At 45.5% G+C, this 19,027-nt stretch overlaps 1 protein-coding gene across 2 annotated transcripts in view; it reads left to right on the plus strand.

Moving 5' to 3' along the window:
* Window positions 1-19,027, plus strand: part of CDH11 (cadherin 11) — a 146,176-nt gene that overhangs the window by 63,579 nt on the left and 63,570 nt on the right. For both annotated transcript variants that reach the window (XM_027619395.2, XM_027619394.2), the window contains exon 2: window positions 720-844. The gene's annotated coding sequence lies outside the window, so the exon portion shown is untranslated. The remainder of the gene's footprint in view (window positions 1-719; window positions 845-19,027) is intronic.

Consider the following 19,027-nt stretch of genomic DNA (forward strand, 5'->3'; position numbering starts at 1 on the left):
TATACATTGAACAGCTGCTCTGGGCTAGGAAATGTGTTAAACACTTTGGGAGATATGAAGATGAATCAGACCAGAATCCAGGCAGAACACAGCCCCCACACAGAAATCAGAGTGTGCTGTAGTGCGGGAGGGGGCGGAGAGAAACGTAGTCTTGATGAAGAATTGCGGCTCTGTCAGCCCAGGGCTCAGCTCCGCTGGGGTAGGGATGACATCTCCTACCACCGCTGCCACCCCTGTCTCTCTTTGCCCTTGAGACTGTCACTCCACGAGGCTCCAGCAGCACCAGAACAGTGCTTGTCCCTTGCGGAGGGACGGTACCTACTTTGGACTCAGATAGAATGTGTGTTCTCTCAGAAACTGGCTCCAAGAGTTGATATCGCCCCTACAGGTTTGTTGCTAGTGCTGGAACAAATGGATGTGATGTCCGTAGCATGGTGTAAGAAGTTGGATGGATGGCTGCTCTTATCTTTTTGTCAAAATACCAAAAGCACATATAGTGAGTCACATCACCTTTTGGTAGCTCTAAACCCATGGCAAATTTTTTCCCACTTTTCACACAAGTGTGAGAATTTGTTTACATCTCTCTCTCCACACTTGGACTATTCTCCTCTAAGGAAAAAGTCTATTTACGCAACTGTGTGTGCCCAGTATCTAGGACTGTGTCATTTTATTGATTCATGTCACCTCTAGGTTAATAATGATCCTTTCACTTTTTGCAGAAATCACTGTATTTTCGGCTCAGTGGCCCTGTGACACTCGTTCCGGTTGTCATTTGTTGAGCGACCAATCAGATGGGTGGAGTGTGTTATAGAAATTGGCAGCAAGTATCCAATGGGTGAAGAAGGTAAGATGGAGCTACTTTACTGTACTATGAATGTGGAGATGGAAGTGACGCCCAGCAGGCCCCTCCCTCCAACCTGCCTTTGTTTGAATCTGCACCAAATCGAAAGCAGAATCTTAGAGGGAAGTTGGCCTACTTAGGCTTTGAGGAATGTGATTATTCACTGTTGTTCTTGGGTTCTCTTTATTGAACACCTGATACATACTAGTACAAGGATGATCGTTTTTGTTGTTGTTGTTGTTGTTGTTTTTTTTTTTTTTTTTTTTGGTCGGGGGAGGGATGACTATAGAAGGTTCGGAGTAGAAAGAAGGAACTAAAAGGGATTCTTTAGCAAAGACTCAGCTAGACAGACTAAGACAATTGCCATGTTGCTTCTTCCTCCTTTCCTTCTTTTGAAGAGAATTCTATAAATATGAACAAGGTGGCTTATATCCCATGGCCAGGAGGCTGAACCTTTTAGACCTCAAAAGGCAGACCACAAGATAAGCCAAAAGGCTGATTTCAGCTCCCAGGCCCAGCTCTGCCATTCACTGTCCCTGTGCCCTGAGATTAATGAGCTCTTTTCTGAACCACAGGGTAGTTGGACCTAGGGTCATTAACAGTTCTTAAGTTTTAGGATTTTATGAATCCATTTACGTCCTATCTTCTCAGCAGCAACTAGAGCTGTTTTTATAGGACATCCAAATATCCAGATAGAAATATAAGAATTAATTCTATTGGCATGACTCCCTACATTTTAGGGTTCTCAATCCATCTATCCTTATGTCTATGGCTCATCTCCATGAGGATGTCCACCAGGTGTCTTAAATTCAGAGGCCAAATACAAGTCATGGTTTTCTCCTCTCAACCTTCACTTTGTCCTGTGTGTCATATTTCAGGGTAGCATCAAAACTCACCCAGATCAGAAACATGGGAGGGGTACCATATGCCTCTCAATCCCTTACCTCCAAGAGCAATTTATTCCTGTTGATTCCTACTGGTGCTACTCTGATTATCTCTGAGATATTTTTTTATTTCTCTCTCTCCCCACTGCCATCCTCCAAACATGAGCCTGGTCCTCTTTCTCCAGAGTTACTGCAATTGCTGCCTGACAGGTCATTTTGCCTCTGGGGTTACTTCATCTCCAGCATGATACATCTTCCATACAAATACTGAGCAATGTCCCTGCGTCCAGGTATTATGTTACTTTCCTACTTAATCTTTTCAGTGTCAGAGATCTGATTCCTTAGTAAGTCTCTAGGACCCCTTCAGGGATAGGGCCACTGTTTTGCTGTCTAGACTCATCTCTCAGTCATTCTCTTTGCACACTCAGCCCTTACTAGACACATCCACTGTGGGATCTACTGTAGGGCATACCTGTCACTTTCCCAAAGCCCCATGATCTCTCTCTCTCTCTCTTCACAAGCCAACTCTTGCTCACTTTATATCTTAGCTTGGAACTCACTATCTCTAAGGATTTCTCTTCAATCCCTGAAGACTGAGCTCTGGGTGTCTCCTAGACAATACTTTAGTAGTCTGATATTATACCATTTACTGTGATTTTGACAGTGGGCTGTAATTATCTGTTTAATTACCTATCTTCCCGGCTGGACCTGGAGGTTCTTGAGAGCAGGACTTATTTGGGGAGCACTGTGTTCCTAGTTGCAACCACTGTATCTGGCCCAAAGTAGATTCTCAATAAATATTTATTAAACATATGAATAGAGACTTTAAGAATACTTTGAATAGAATATGAGGAAGGCGAGCTAATATTACGACAGAGAAAAGTCATAATAATGACAGTTAACAGGTATCTAGTGCTTAGTACACGTCAGGCAAATAAGATATTTAAAGACATCGTCTCCCACGAATCCTTGCAAAAACCTAATGCAGTGGGTACTATAAATGTCCAAGATTTGCTAAATAAGAAAATCGAGTCTTGGAAAGGATAAGTAACTCGCCTATGGCCATATTGGCATAATTTTTGTCCTTGGAAATTTTTATCTTTGAGAAGTCTGATTTTAGCTAGAGCTAATGGATTTTACCACGCCCCTCTTTTCTCTTACCCCTGAATAAATCTGCTCTGTTATGGACCAAAAAACAACCAACCAGTTCCAGCCTAGGAGGTGGGACTTTTCCCCTGAATCCCACGCAAGCTTTTGTGACAAAAAATGGTCATCCCTGTGACTAGACTTGTAAACCTTTGGTGATTTTCTAGGTGTTATACACTCATGTGTGAATGTGCACTGTTTGAGGACAAAATTTCAATTTGGGGAACTCCTTAAACTGTTTCTGCCATGCTCTGGTCCGTGTTTGTTACGGGAATAAGCTGATGAGGGAGCAGAGCGGCACTTCCCTGCAGAGGCACCCATAAGATCTGGAGTGTACGACTGGCTCCCCTCAAATTAGCATATTTTGCACTCATTTGCTCCAAAGCCTGGCTCAGCAGATGAGACGTAGCCCTCCTGTAGACATGTCTGAGAGTGATGATCATCTCATTGCTGCCAAGCCAAATGGGTCTCTTCATTTCATTGGCTCTGTGAATTCTTCAATAGAACATGTAACTGACATTTCCCATTTTTCTAGATACTAGGGACAATTAGAATGAGGTATCAATGAAGCAGAGTCAGAAGCTAAATAGAAAGCACTTGAATTTAATTTATCTTCTAGGAAACATGCTAGTTTTTTTTCTACTTAGAAATTAAGAACGCTTATTTAGAAGAGTTCTGCATAGCTTTTTTCCAAGGAGAGGAAGGTAAACTATTCTAATGCTCGTAACATTAAAAAGCAGACAGAATGGCCGTTTTCTCTTTCTGGCAAAGATTCTTGTTTTACAGAGAGGATTTTTTTTTCCTTAAAGAAAGGAAAGACTTATTCATGATTATACTGTAAGGTTTTGGAAAAACAAAACAAAATTAACCAACAACTTAGGCTCCAGACTCAGATTCTTGATTGCCCCATCAGTTCACAAGAGTAGTGTTTCTTTTTCTTTTTTCTTTCTTTCTTTCTTTCCTTTTTAAGATTTTATTTATTTATTTGACAGAAAGAGCACGAGAAAGAGAGAGAAAACGAGCACAAGCAGGGAGAGCGGCAGGCAGAAGGAGAGGGAGAAGCAGGCTCCCCGCTGAGCAGAGAGCCTGACATGGGGCTCGATGCCAGGACCCTGGGATCATGATCTGAGCTGAATGCAGACGCTTAACCAACGGAGCCACCCAGGTGTTGCAAAGGCAGCGTTTCTTGAAAGAACCTGTGGTGTGCTGTGCACACAGCCAGAGTCAAAAGGGCACTTCCCTTTTCCTCGAGGAGCTGACAGCCAAGTTGTTCTGTATAAAGTGCTCAAAATCCAGGCAGGAAGGAAAAAGAGAGATGGGGTAGAGAGAGGGATAAAGAAAGAGAAAGGCTTTTAACAAATGGTAGGGAAGTGGTTTGGGCTTGCAAGATCAGCTCTCGGGCTGACCTCCAGGGAGATCCACTTGAGCTTCATCCCTGACACATGTTTCACTTGTGTCCCTCAGCGCAGGGGAGGACTTACCTGGGGATTAGCCACAGGTTAGGGCTTCTCAGCCCTGCTACCTCACTGGGCTTTTATAGTAGGGCACTTGGGCACAGATAGGAATGTCTTCAAGTGAAAAGTTATTTGCCCTTATGTTCAAGAAAAGCTTCCACACATGGAGATCCTCCTGAGTGATCATCAGCAGGGGCTAGTGGTCATAGGTCACCCAATTATCTTTCAGTTGCATAAAAATCAATCCCCAAAAAGCTGCTTGGTGGGGGAGGGGGGAGGCAGCTCACCTGTGCTGAAGTATCCACCAGGCTCTGCTTTGTCCCTGACAGTTTGAAATGTTGGCAGCCCGCCTTCCAACCCCCTGTACCTGCTGGGTCTGTCTGTGAATGCACATTTCCTATTTCGGGATGTAGGCCACTGTGGAGAAGGAGGCCAAGTATCTGTCACTTGGATAAAAAAGCAGACACTCAGTCCACTCGCTGACTCCTTTGCAGATCTTTGGTGTGTAGGATGTGACTGTCAGTCCTGCAGTCAGCTAAGAATTATAGGAAGCTCTCATGGGCCAGGCAGCACGAGGGTCCTATCTTTGCCCACATCAATACCGAAGGGAAACACTTCAACCACAGTTGTGGATCTTTCATCTTGCTTTAACTAATGATGAACAAAATGCAGAGGCCACTCCTGATAATAACGGTGAGAGCTGATACTTAACGAGCACACCCATGGGCAGGCACTGGGCTACGTGCTTTACATCCACAATCCTGTTGGACATCACCAGAACTTTGAGTGGTACGTGAAGTCTTCGTGATTCTTTTATAGATGAGCACCCTGAGGTTCAGAGAGGTTAAAATCAACTTGCTAAGGGACACGTGCTTTACAATGGGTAGAGCCAAGGTCTCTCCTCCTGAGCACAGACTCTTCCAGTTCTTTTGTAGCTTGCCTTCCAGTCTTCACAAAGTTGGAGGGCAATTATATTATAATTCTTTTGGTATGGCCATGTCCTAAATATCCACTTGGGTTATAAAGGAGACCTAGCGGCTTCTGGCTAATGCATTAGAATGCAGCTGAATGTGTACACTGAGCGAGAGGTAACACATTGGGAGAGGCAAAGAGAGCCCTGGATCTGTTCACTTATCAGCCATCTCTTGAGAACTGTTCTTGTTTTAGCCATCGGATTAGGTACTGGAAATAAAACAGTGGGCCAAATGCACATGTATCTGGGGATACAACAGTGAAACTAGCCATGCCTTCGAAGGACCTCCCTTCTTGTGATGGAGCCCAGCTGGCTGACAAATAACCATGGTGCATAGTTCCTTCTAGACAAGTCTAGGCTTCCATGGCAGCACAGAGGGGTTGATTCTGATAGAGGAAATCAGGAGAAGCTTCAGTGGGGAGGCGACCTTTGGGTTTAGACATGGAGCATGAGTCAGAAAAGATCAGCAAGGATTTTGCAGTACAGAAGTTCTAGAGAGAGAGCACTACCTAATTTCTTGAGCCAGTGTTTTGTGACTAGGTGATTTGTTTTCTTCTTTATTATCTTTAAGTAGATAAGACAGTTAAATGGATGAAGATGGTCTGAAATTCAAAAGGTGACAAAAGGTCTACAGAGAATTCAGTCTCCTTCAGTGCCTATCATCTCATTCATGAATTTCCTTACCCGGAAGCAGCTACTATTTTTGGATTCCTATGTGACTGTCCACAGATTTTCTGGACAGTTACAATCACGCATATCCACAGAGTCACTTTCTCCACATCTGTATATGTAGAGGGTCTCTAACATAGACACTGTTATGCACACTGTTCTAGAAAAAGAAAACTTTATTAAGTGTTTCCCCTTATTCATTTTACTTGCTCTCCTTTGATTTTAAACTTTTTATTTTTGTTTTTATTTTTTTAAAGATTTTATTCATTTATTTGAGAGAGAGAATGAGAGAGAGAGAGCACATGAGAGGGGGGAGGGTCAGAGGGAGAAGCAGACTCCCTGCTGAGCAGGGAGCCCGATGCAGGACTCAATCCCAGGACTCCAGGATCATGACCTGAGCCAAAGGCAGTTGCTTAACCAACTGAGCCACCCAGGCACCCAAACTTTTTTAAAATTAAGAAAAATTACAAACCTGCAGAAAGTTGCAAAAATAATACAATGGGTTCTTAGAAACCCTTAATCTGAAATCACTTTTTTTTAATCATTTTACCATGTTCCGTGCAATGATTGTACGGATTTAATCCCTAATTAAGATACAGACGAGATGTCGGTTTCCCAGAGACCTGTGTGAGCTTCCTTTCTGGAGCCCTTACTTCCTGAGACAACCCAGGTACAACTTGAAATCTAGAACATGTTCCACTCCGTGTCAGTTGCTCTGAGATGCAATGAGCAGCAAATCCCCCTCCAGGATGGAGATGTCAGGAACGGCCCTCCTTCGGGCCACTTGATACCCACCTTGTGCTCAGCTTTGGGAAAAGTTTTGCCCTGTCTTGTCAAGTGCTCCCTCAGCAAGAGGTGAGTGTCTCTCGGGCAGGTGAGAATGCTCTCTGCACTTCTGGGCCCAGTAGTCCAGGGTGGGAACACACTGCCCTGTTAAAATCTGATCACTTCGTTTCCAACAACCAGCCATTTAGATAGTGACTCTTTTCTTCTATTTGTCGGCTTCAACAGGGCCACCCCAAGCCTGGTGTAGGATTCCCTCCTTTCAAAGATCAAAGCCCCTGAGCACTGCTCAAGTTATCTCTGTGCTTCCTCTATGCATTACATGGCAAGGGACAGTTTGTATTCTCCATGAGAGGGACTTTGAATACTGTGACGGGCAGGAAGTAACCCAAGAAGACAGTGGGAGATGGTTTTGCCGTCAAGGGCTCTGGGCCTAGGAGGATAGTTTTCAGGTATTCATTCATTCACTCATCAAATAATTACTGAAAGCCTTCATGGCACTCTTTCATGCTTTGTGTCAAGACCTGTGCATGCTCTTTGCAGACTGTGATGGTGATCTGTGGGGTGGCAGACATATAGACATATCACAGCGGAAGAAAGCAGGCGAACCTGACAGTGATGGGGTAGAATCTCTAAGGACTGACTTCCTGGCCATCCACCCATTCATTCATACATTAAACACATATCTATTGACTGTTTGCTTTGTCCTAATTCCAACATGTGCACCTGTGAATAAGACCATCATGGTTCCTATTTTCATGGAACTCATATGCCCGTGAGAGGGTGTCCCCTGACCTCCAAGTCTACCTGTTTCCTTATGTTCCATCAGGAAGGTTCCGCTGCTCCCACTGTTTCAGGACAAAAATCAGGCTATTGCCTGTCAGCCCTCCCTGGCCTCATGTGATTCCTAAGCCAGAGAATCATCATTTCCTCCAGAGGCTACTAACCCAAATTACCCTGTGCCCTGTGGGGGACTCAGAGCTCAAGGAAGTTTGAGAGAGCAGAGGAGGAAAGGTAACAAGCCATACCAAAATCTGCCACCAATTAATTTTGTCTGCTGAGGATCTAGAAGGCTGCAGCCTGACACCTGGCAGATGCGTCTATTTGGAAGCTTTAGAAATATTGTGGAGGGGCCAGTGAGTTCATCTTTTCAAGAGGCTCTGAATTTTAGAATCTAAGTACCATTCCAAATGCTGTTACGTTGCCACAGCAACAGTTCTTATACATTTTTTTTTTTTTAAGAAAATGAATTGTAAAAGATCTGGCTATAGACTTGCAAGGAAAGGCTAGGTGAGAAGGTGCCTCTCTAAATGAGTATCTAGTAAGTTTCCCCAAGTACTGTGTTCCTGTCCAGAACAGATACTGTTTTGGACCTCTCAACACTCCCCAGTTTCCCTTCAGAATCTCCACTTGAAAAATAGACCCAGGAGGATTGTTATTCATTGTCCCTCACCCATTTACATTAGGCTTTGGGCAAAGAAAGAAAAAGCCTTTATCGCTGATGTGGTTTCACTCTAGTCAAGGGTTGGAGCGGGACCCGCAAAGGCAGTGAGCAGCCTGTGCTCACACGGGACCGGCCGGGGTGGCTGGTGCTCGGGCTCCTGGGAGCTCGTCCAGATCCCTGCCGGCTTCCCCAGCGCTTCTTCTCCAAGCTGCTGCAGGATTTCTCCAAAATCCAAAGTTGCTTAAGTCTAAAACCTTAAGTTTCAGAAGACCGTGGTCCCTCACAGGATAAATTACAGGGCGCTTTGCTTGTAAGACCGCCAGGACCCAGCCTCCACTCCCCGTGTCAGCCCTTTTACTCTCCTTCCATAGCTTATTGCTGGCAGCCCTGGGACTCACTGGGACGCTTCCCTCCAGATTCCCTTGCATGGGTTTTCCTTCTCTGTTCCCATTTCTTTGGATATGCAGGGAAGAATCCTCTCCAGATGGGGTTCCCTGGCCCCCGTGAAACAGGTTGTCACTTCTTCCCCCTGAATGCCTTGGCTCCTTGGGGGTCTCAACATGCCTTCCATGGGCCCCAGTCACCTTAACCTTCAAGAGCTCCTATTACCAAAAATAATATATATATATATTTTATGATTGCTTTGGTATAAATAGGTATATAATCTTCTACCCTAAAAGGCCAATTAATTTCCTTCTGGCTTTAAAAGAAATTACAACATTGCTGAGGATGTGGAGGAAAGGGAACCCTGTGCACCCTTGGTGGGAATGTAGATTGGTGCAGCCACTGCAGAAAACAGTATGGAGGTCCCTCAAAAACTCAAAAATAGAACTACCCTGTGATCCAGCAATTCCACTCCTGGGTATTTACCCAAAGGGGACAAAAATGCTAACTTGAAAAGATATATGCACCCCCATGTTCATTGCAGCATTATTTATAATAGCCAGGGCATGGAAGCAGCCTTCATGCCCATAGACGGATGAGTGCATAAAGACAATGTGTTGTGTATATACACACACAGACACACACAATGGAAGATTACTCAACCATAAAAAAGAAGGAAATCTTGCCATTTGCACCAACACGGATGGACCCTGACGGCATTATGCTAAGAGAAATATGTCAGAGAAAGACAAATACCATATGATCTCACTTATACGTACAATCTTAGGGAAAAAAAAAAACACAAGTAAAACTGAATTCACAGATAAGAGAACAGATTGGTGGTTGCCAGAGGCAGAGGATGGGAGGTGGGCAAAATAGGTGAAGGTGATCCAAAGGTACAAAGTCCCCATTATACAAAATAAATAAGTCATGATTGTGTAACATACAGCATGGTGACTATACTTAATAATACTGTATTGCATATTTGAAAGTTGCTAAGATAGCAGATCTTAAAAGTTCTCATCACAAGAAACATAATATAGCTATGTGTGGTGACAGATGTTAACCAGATTTATTGTGGTGATCATTGTGCAATATATAGAAATATCGATCATTATATTATGCACCTGAAATATAACGTGATATGTCAATTATATCTCAATTATAAAAACAAGCAGGCACAAAAACATTCCTGTGAGCCCCTAAAGTATCATGGGCCCCAGGCACAGTGCCTAATGGAGAAGTCTGTGTGGTATTCCTTTGTGACCTCATTGCTATTTTTTGTCTACAAGTCTGCAGGATCTTTGAAGTTGGAATTTGGATGTTTAATGCTGGGTCTTCTATCACAGTGTGTGGGGTATGTGTGCACGCTTGCTTAACAGGCCTTCAAAGGAAGGAGACATGGTCTCCATCCTCCTGGGCCCTCTGCTGCTGAGATTTCTGGCTGGCATTCCCAGATAAGGCAGTGCCTACTGTCCCAAGTCCATTTTGAAAAGGCACAACGTCTTCCCTTCCCATCATCGGTACAGCCCTTCCTTGTGCATCACCCACTTTGATCCCTGTGTGTGGACATTCTCCATCTCATTCTCTGGAAGAATACACTGAGGCTCAGAGAGGTTAAGCAGAGTCTAGGAAACAGAGTTGTCTCCTGCTCAGGGTCACATCCAGTGTATGGAGGGAGCCATGATTCTGAGTCCCTTTTCCCTTAGGACTCCTGCCATTGCTCCATCACACTACAGACCTACCAATCCAAATTGCCACCCCTTCCTTTTCCATACTGGACCCGTAAGAAACAGTAGATCTCAGTGTAGGTAGAATTGCTTCTGAACTCCACACTTCTGTGCACCCCCCATCCCCCATCTTCTCTTCACTGGAGGACTGGCCGTCCCATTTAGTGGGTGTGCTCTTGGCTCAGCCCCTTCCAGACTTGCCTCACATGGCAGCATCAGCCAAGATCATGGCCCTTCCTGGGGCAGCCCACATCTGATGACTGGATCAGTAGGGGTTTGACCATCTCAGTTCTCCTCGAGATCATTGAGAAGGGCCATCCTAGCCCAGAGCACGACGCAAGGCTACCTGAGGCTGCTGCCAGGACCCCTTCACATCTCACCTTCTTTTTCCCTCTGTCCACTCCTGCTTCCCTTCCCTCACGTTATTCTCAAGGGCAGCCCATAATAAGCATCCCCACATGAAACTCCATCTCAGAGAACTTAACCTGCCAGAAACTCTATGGAATATTTTTCAGCAAGCCCTCTTGTGTCTGCATGAATACACCAGATTCGTTTGTACCTTCATTGTTTTCACTAAATGTGTATTCATTGGATGCTTAGCACTGTGCTCAGCACCAAGATACTGTGGGAAACAAGACAGAAAAGGGCCTCTCATGACATGGAACTTAAATTACTTCTACTCTGAAGACAGATTTTAATCCTGTTTCTGCATTTAAATCATGCTTCTGCCAGAGCGTTCTGGTTGCCCCTGTACTTAGGTGGAGGGCAAGAGAAGTTTCCCATTGAGCCTTGCTGATTGCTTTGCAGAATAAATCCTGCTTCCAAGAGCGTGTGAATAGCCTTCTCCTTATCCACGATCAGACTCCTCTGCTCCTTTCGCTTGGCCCTTTCAGACGGCCCAGAGTGAGGTCTAGGTGAGGGGCAGGAACTTGAATAGGAGAACCGGGGCTGCAGTGGCTGCCCAGAAGGAGTATTGAGAGGGAGGACAGAGGTGCACAGAAGAAGGCCTGCAGGAATCAAGGTCAGCCTCAGAAGCTGAATTGAAAAGATAAGATGGAGGGGAGGCAGGGCTAGATTTAATTTGCAGCAGAGTGGAGTAAGAGCTTGGAGAGTGATTGCCATTGCCCTTCGTCTTGCCTTAAAAATATTTCACGACCTTCCTCTTAATCAGAACAAAATGTAGACCCTAACTGCGCCATCAGTGCCATCCCTGACACAATCGCTCCCTACCTCTGCACCCTCACCTTGTCCACTCAGCCACGTATCACTGTCCCTTGAACTGGCCCAGTCCCTTTCCAGCCTCAGGGGCTCAGCACTTTGTGTCCACTCCATCCGGGTCTCGTCCCGGGCCTGGCCCCTTGTCATCGTTCGGGACCCAGCTTAAATACCACCCCCTGCCCCCACTGGAGACCATTCCCTACACCAGCACCTCTCCTGCCACCCACGCCCACCTATTCTACCTTTCATCGTTCTGTCTAATCCTTCACAACAGCCATCACCATCTGTGAATGCTGTATTCTTTTGTGGGTTTACATTTTTACCGTCCTTTTTCTCGATGAGATTCTAAGCCCCAGTGCTTCAGAGACATGGTCTGCTTTGTCCACCCCATATGCTCAGCATCAAGCAGTGCTGTTCACCCTAATCGCAGTTTAGTCCATATTTCTTAAGTGAAGGGCTAAGGCAATATCTAAGTTCCCAATGTTTCCCTGATGGGTTAACAGGTATATAATGGTTGCACTGCCTGCTTTAGACGGAGGGGTGGAGTGTAGGCTCCTCCACGCTGCTGAGTTGAGCAGAATTTTCAGACATATCTCTCTACCCCTCATTCTCTCTCTCTATCCCCCTCTCCCTCTCAGTTCCTCCTGGGCCATCAGTCAGATTTGAGTGGCATCCGTTCCCGGAGTACTCCACTCTTGGGAGGCCAACAGCTGCATAATGGCTTCCCTGCATGTGCATCTGTGCATTAACACAGGCCTTTCGGGCCTGCTCCGGCTTGCCTGACCCATCTCCCATTAGGAAAGAATGTGCATCCGTAATACTCTGGAAAATTAGGGCTGACATGTAGTTTGGTACCCAAAGTGGTTTCACTCAAGCAAACACAGAGGAATAATAGCTGGGCACTTAAATGCTTGAGCAGGTATCAATCAGAGAAACTTTCCAATAATCCATGTTTATAAAGCTCGTTAGAATGAATTTTTGAAATAGCACTTACTCCACGTCGTTCTTGACAAATGGGGTTTGTCGCCATTGAGATAGTTTATTTCAATTATGCGCCAGTGTTGGAGGGAGAAGCTTTCTGACAATAGCAAGGCAGAAGATATTCTTCTTGTGCCACTATCACTATTCCCATTGCTAAACTCGACTGGACAGTTCATTAGGATGAAAAATTAACAGCACATGCTTTCGGGAGAATAATCATGGAACATGACAGCTTGCAGAGGCTTTGGCATTCAGGGAAGCAGAGTGATGACAAACATGCTGGTCTTCAGAAGAATTGACGATTGGCCAATCGGTCAGAAGCCATGTGTTTACCAAGCACCTATGTGTGTGTTCAGCCTTGAGCAGAAGTGCTGGGGGGAAGGAAAATGCAGAAATCACAGCCTTTGAACTCCACGAATGTACCATCTATTTGGAAAGGCTGGGGAGATTTCAGCTGTCAATCTGGGAGCCCCAGAAGGGTATACATCAAATGCCTGACACGTTGGTGCTGACTGTAAGTCCAGGAGTAATGCAGTGTGGACCTCAGAGATTTCTTAGACCTTGAAGAATAGCAAGATGTTGATTAGCAAACTATATTCTAAATATAGTAGCTGGCTCGTGGCTATGAGTTTGCTTTTGGGGGTGATGAAAATGTTCTAGAACTAGGCAGTGGTGGATTGATGCACAACTTTGCAGATGCACAACTTTGCACAACTAAAAAACCACTGAATTGTGCACGTTCAAAGGGCTGACTTTATTGTATCTGAATTTTATCTTGAGAAAACTGTTATTTCTTAAAGTATTCTACAAATTCTACACAGCTAAATTATAGTAAATTTGTTATATGCTCAGAGAATTGGGCTTAGTTCAAATAGATAAAATGGGGCCAATTAACATCGATAGGAAGGAAGCTCATACCCATTTTATAGATGAGGAAATGAAGAGTCAGATCAGTTCATGCTTTGCTCGTGAAGCCCCTTGGATGGCAAATAATGGGGCTGGGACTTCATCTTCAGACTTTCTGGCTCCAGAGCTCAGATGCTTCCCACCCCATCTTGCTGGTGCCCAGAAAAATAGATCTTGGAATAAAGCCATAACATGAATGGCAGCAAAGATAAGACTGATTTGCCTCAGCAAAGTGCCCTCCCCATTTTCTCTCTCCTCAGTTCTTACAGTATCCCTATGAAGGATGATCAGGCACGAGTGCGCCTGCAGCTGTGGAGGTGGAGTATGTCTCAAGAGGAAAGGGGGGGGGGAGGCTGAGAGTAAGGAAACCAAGCCTGTTTTCCCAGGCTATGTAAAGAGCACTGCACCCCCCTTTCCAGGCATTCAAATTGCTCCTGTCTCTGCTCAGAGGCTCCTTCCTCTCTCCCTGGACTCATTCTCCAATGCAAGCTGAATGTCTAAGTGAGAACATAGCGAGGTGGGATCCATGGATGTTTAGAGACCAGGCTTGGAATTAAGTGTCCTGTCCCTTGAGTAGAGACATAAATGCTGTTTCTTTTCTCCTCTGTAGAAGGAGCAGATGCACTTTTCTATTGTATAGCACCTGTCTAGATTAAAGCCACTTAAGTCATTACCTCCCCTGCAGTTAATAAGGGGGTTTTGATGTCATTCTCAGCTTACTAGTGTAAATAATGGGTCAAATTCTCATCCTGTTGGACAGGATGGAAATCTGACTCAAGATTTGTAAATACTGCTGCATTTAATTCATGTTCACGGGGACATTTGCTTCCCCAGCAGACAGTGTGGGAATAACAGCATCCTGGGAAACAGCCTGTGGAGGAATCAGGATGCATTAACCTAAGCAGTGAGATCAAAACAAAAGCTCTGTTTGCCATCTCCCGCCAGAGCCCAAATCCCGGCAGTTCCCGCTGTTTGGCTGCATTCAGGAAGCATAAATAAAATTAGATCCTCACGCGGTAAGGATGAACGGGGATTTACGAAAGGGAAGTCTTAGGCAGCTGACACCCTCTTTCCCCATTTCATTGACTTTTTTTTCCTTAGCTCTAAAGGAGCTCAAAGAACAATAAAACAGTAATAGTAATAATAATAATAGCAATCCTACTAATTAAAAGTTAATACTTCCTGCAATATATCCTTGCTTATTTCGGAGTATTTGCTCTTTTCCCTCATTGAAGGTTGGCTCAGAAGTGGGAATGCCTGGATTCTGATCTTGTTTCTGCCTTCCGCTTGCCGGGAAAGTTATGGCTCTTGTGCTTCTTTTGGCTCATTTGTCAACAGCGGGGTGATTAAATATCACCCGGCAATCAGTGTTGACTCTATAGGGATTTTGCGACAACCGAAGGGGGTATTACCTCTAATGCCCTTACACCAATGCATGTCACTCAGAAAGGCTCCCCAAACAGGACTCCGGGTGGTGGTGATGGCAATGCAGGAGTCTATACAATTCTAAATATCCAGGTGTTTCCAAATGTGGGGCTGTGTGGACAGAGGTTCTCATGGATTGATGGAATCCAGGTGATAGCCAGGTTGGTTGGTTTGTTTTTTTCCCAGCGTGCGCAGGCAGTCTTATGGGGAGAGCCGGCTTCCTGCTGAGCTGGCCCGAGTATCAGCTTGTCAAGGGGGCAAGCGGCAGGCCTTCCCCCGGGCTTGCTGGCCCCACACACTGGTTATGTGGGCAGGGTGCTTGCTTCTCCTTGCAGAAGGACAGCAGCTGGGCAAGTGCCCCCACAAAATACAGAAGCAGCACAGTTTGTGGGGCAGGAGTGGTGTTGTGGAAAGAGACAGCCAACCCTGGTCGGGATTTCAGTTCTGCCTCTACCTGCGCCCTTGAATGGAACAGCTACTCTCTCAGGCTAATGGTTTTGTTGTTTTAATGGAACAGGACACTGTGACTCTCTTGACTATCTCAGGGTTGAGGAAGGCCTTGCATTTTTTAAGTTGTGACACTGTACTGGTCCTCCTCCTTCCCCAGCACGATATAGTCCAGATATAAGAGCACGAGCCATGGAATCACCATGGAGTACCCCATTTCTGCTTCCCGTGACCTGGCTACCTGTGACCGCAGCCAGGTGATTTGACCCCAAGACGCTTCCGCTTGCTCAGCTGTTAAATGGGTGTATAAATCTGCTACTGCTATTGTAACAAACTACCACAAGCTGGGTGGCTAAAAACAGTACAGCCTTATTATCTGAGAGTTCTAGAGATCAGAAGTCCAGAATGGGTCCTCTGGGCTGAAATCAGGTTATTGACAGGGCTGGTTTCCTCCTGGAGGCCCTAGAGGACAATCTTATTTCTCATCTTTTTCAGAGTCTCAGGACCTCCTGCATCCATCCCTTAGCTAATGGCTTCTTCCTCTCTCTTCAAAACCCATCACAACACCCTCTGCTTTTCTCACCACATCCTCTTTCTTTGTCCCTCTTGCCTCCCTCTTAAAAGGACCTTGTGATTACGTGGAGCTCAGGCTAACGTGCCCATTTCAAGGTCCTTAAGGTAACCACATCTTCAGAGTCCTCTTTGCCATACAAGTTGGACCCATGCATACTGAGAATTAGTATGTGGACGGACATCTCTGGGGAAGGTACATTATTCCTATTCATGAGAATGTTGAAAAATCAAATGAGATAATGCATGTAAAATACCTAGCACCGTTTCCTAACTCAACAAACATTTATGCTCCTCCTTAGAAGTAGTGATAATGGCATAAGCTTGCATACCTCCAGGAGCTGGCCGGGGATTACCGCAGTTTTAAGTCCCACAGTTCTGCTCTCCGGCGGGAGCGGTGTCCCTGTTTGGCAATGGCTGGAGGCTTCCACCCATCTGCGTCCGGAAAGGAAGCGGGTCTGCAGAGCACGCCCTGCAGCAGGGCTGGCTTGGCCAAGGCAAACCTCCTTTCCAAACCTCAGCTTTCTTATTTGTAAACTGAGGTGAGGGCCAAGGAGCTTGACTCTGGGCTTCTTACTTCCATTGAAGATCTACGAATGCCAGTAATTGAGCACAGGTGAATCAAAAAAAAAAAGCAAGTTGCTGTTAAGGTATGTTTACTGGCTTTTCAGGGAAAACAGCCCGTTGCAAAATAGCAGTGGTGGAAACAACTATCACCCTCTCCAGCCGTGAGCCTTCAGGAGGCTTCCTAACTGTGGGTGCTTCTGGCCGAGGCCAGGCTCTGCAATGACATATCTGGGAGGCTGACACCAGCAACATCCTGTAATGAGTGTATCAGCAGACAAGGGAGGATTTGAGCTCTGGCTTCCAAGATTCAGGCGGGGGCTGAATGCTTCTATGTAAAAGTCACGTTGTTCACGGATCAAGGATTGAAGAGGAAAAACGTGGAAAGGGGAAGAAGCCTACTATGTGTCCGACGCATCTTCCTGTCATTTAATTCCACCACTTTGCCTTGTGCAGGGGAGCATTTTATCTCCATTTTTCAAGTGAGGAAACAGAGCCTGAGAAAGATTGAATAATTTGCCTGACGCCTCACAGCTGGTAAGTGGCACGAGGAAAGGGAAATTGAATTAATACTTCAAATCTAAGACGGAGCTTCTCGGCTGTCACAGCAGGCCCTGCCTCCGCCTGAGCAATCAGGTCTGCTCTCCACGGGACAGGGCACATTGCAGGCCGCTGGGGCAGCCCCCGTGCCCGCCCCCACTCTCCCTAATGGGCCGAAAGCTAAGGCCACGGATATTGTGTTTCAGCATTTTCTCCTTCACTCAAAATTTTTGCAAAAAGCATCACCATCTGCCCAGGCTTCTTCTTTTCAGGCCTGTCTTTCCATCTCAAATTCAATCTTTTCCTAGTTATTTTGGGCAGAGAGTTGAGTGATGGATGTTCACAGAGTGACACTTAAGCAACCCAGCGATCCCTCTTGCTTTCAGAGTTAATCTCCCGAGGGGCGCAGGACCCGACCTGTGACACTGACTGTCTTCACCCAGGATGCCTCTGGAGCTGTTTTGGGGGGTCTGTGTTTTGAATCCTTTTAGAAATGGCAAGCGTATGTTTGGAGAGAATACTGGAAGCTCGTCAGATTTACCCAGAGACAAGATGGGTGAGGAGATTATGCCACCAAACGTGGTTTTGTGGCTCTAATGAGTTGGATCTGCAATTCTTTTGGAACTCAGAAGATTCTCCATCAGGACTTTTGGATGCATGGGTTCAGGTGTTTGCACCGAATCAATCTCTCTAATTGCAAACCACAGTTCCTGCGGAGGGGGGGGAGCAGAAGTACCTTAACAAGCAGGTGCAGTTTTAGATCCAGCACCTCTAAGAGTCCTGAGCAGAAAGAAGCCAAGCCTTGAATCAAGTACACATCGCATTTTTAACCTGGGGCAAGCCACGGTGAAAGTCAAGAGGCTCTGGGAGCAGAGAAAACAAAACAAAACAAAACTCCATAGAATTTTTTTTTCTCTATGAGAAAGTCTGTACTCATGGGGCAGTACACCTTAAAATCAAATTATTACAAGTTAAACATCTAAGATTGGATGGTTGGGGGGTTCTCATGAGTTGTTTGAGTGACTTCTCAGAGCTTCAATTTCTTCATCTCTAACCCCATTGGGCTGTGTGCCGATTAACTAAATAAAATAAAGCATGCAGAGTGCTTGGCCCAGTGCTGAGCATGGAATAAGTACCCAGTAATTGTGAGCCACCCTCATCATGGGCTGCTGTTAATCAGCTGTGTCCTTCTGAAGGCGAAGCATCCAACTGAAGGCTGAATTGGGGTTGATTTTGGAGCTGTCCACTCCCAAATGGAAACCGTGTTCCCCACCAGGGAATATTTTTTTTCCTTTCCTGGGTAGGATTTTCAGCCTAAGCCCTCCTCTCAAGATTGCAGGCTTCATGTGCACTAGCGTCTCTAAACATTAAGGAGTATGACTTATTCCTTCATTCCCCATCAATAAAATGAGGGTAATAATAACCCTTACCTTTGTGGGCTGATGTGTAAAATAAGCTAATGTTTGTGAAAGCCCTTTGTAAATTAAAGTGCGATAAATTATGAATTAGTATTGTGATTGCTCTATTCCAGGCAATTCATAAACAATGTAGAAAATTAAGGATGCGTACTACTAGCACTCAAAAGGCATTTATGCCTTTTTAAGTATATAGCTATAAACTATCAGCAGATGGGTTTGACAATAGTGTCTTCAATCTGATTTAAATATTGGTAACCGCCCACTGAGAGCGACTTTCTAGCAGGGACAGTGCAGCAGACGCTGGTAGGCGGTGGGGCACTGTGGTGAGCTATAACAGCTCTGGTCTCACCAGGCCTGTGTACCAGCAGCAGATGCCCTTTGTGACTTTGTCCTGAGTTACCAAAGGTCGTCTGAACCACACTTCCCTCTTTCATAAAATAGAGATAGTAATACCTGTCTCACTGCGTTGTGGTGAACAGTCAGTAAGATACTGATCACAAAGCCTTGGATGCAGGGAACCTGGAAACCCTCCTTATTGCAGTCCCCTTGCCCCTGTGATGGACAGGTGTTCTCTCTTGCCCCTTAGGCCCCTCATTGAAATGCTAATGAGGGTTAGAGCCCCTGCCCTCAGCTGGGCTCCCTCCCTGCAG

This window comes from Zalophus californianus, chromosome 17 (assembly GCF_009762305.2).
Source record: "Zalophus californianus isolate mZalCal1 chromosome 17, mZalCal1.pri.v2, whole genome shotgun sequence".
NCBI classification, from domain to species: domain Eukaryota; kingdom Metazoa; phylum Chordata; class Mammalia; order Carnivora; family Otariidae; genus Zalophus; species Zalophus californianus.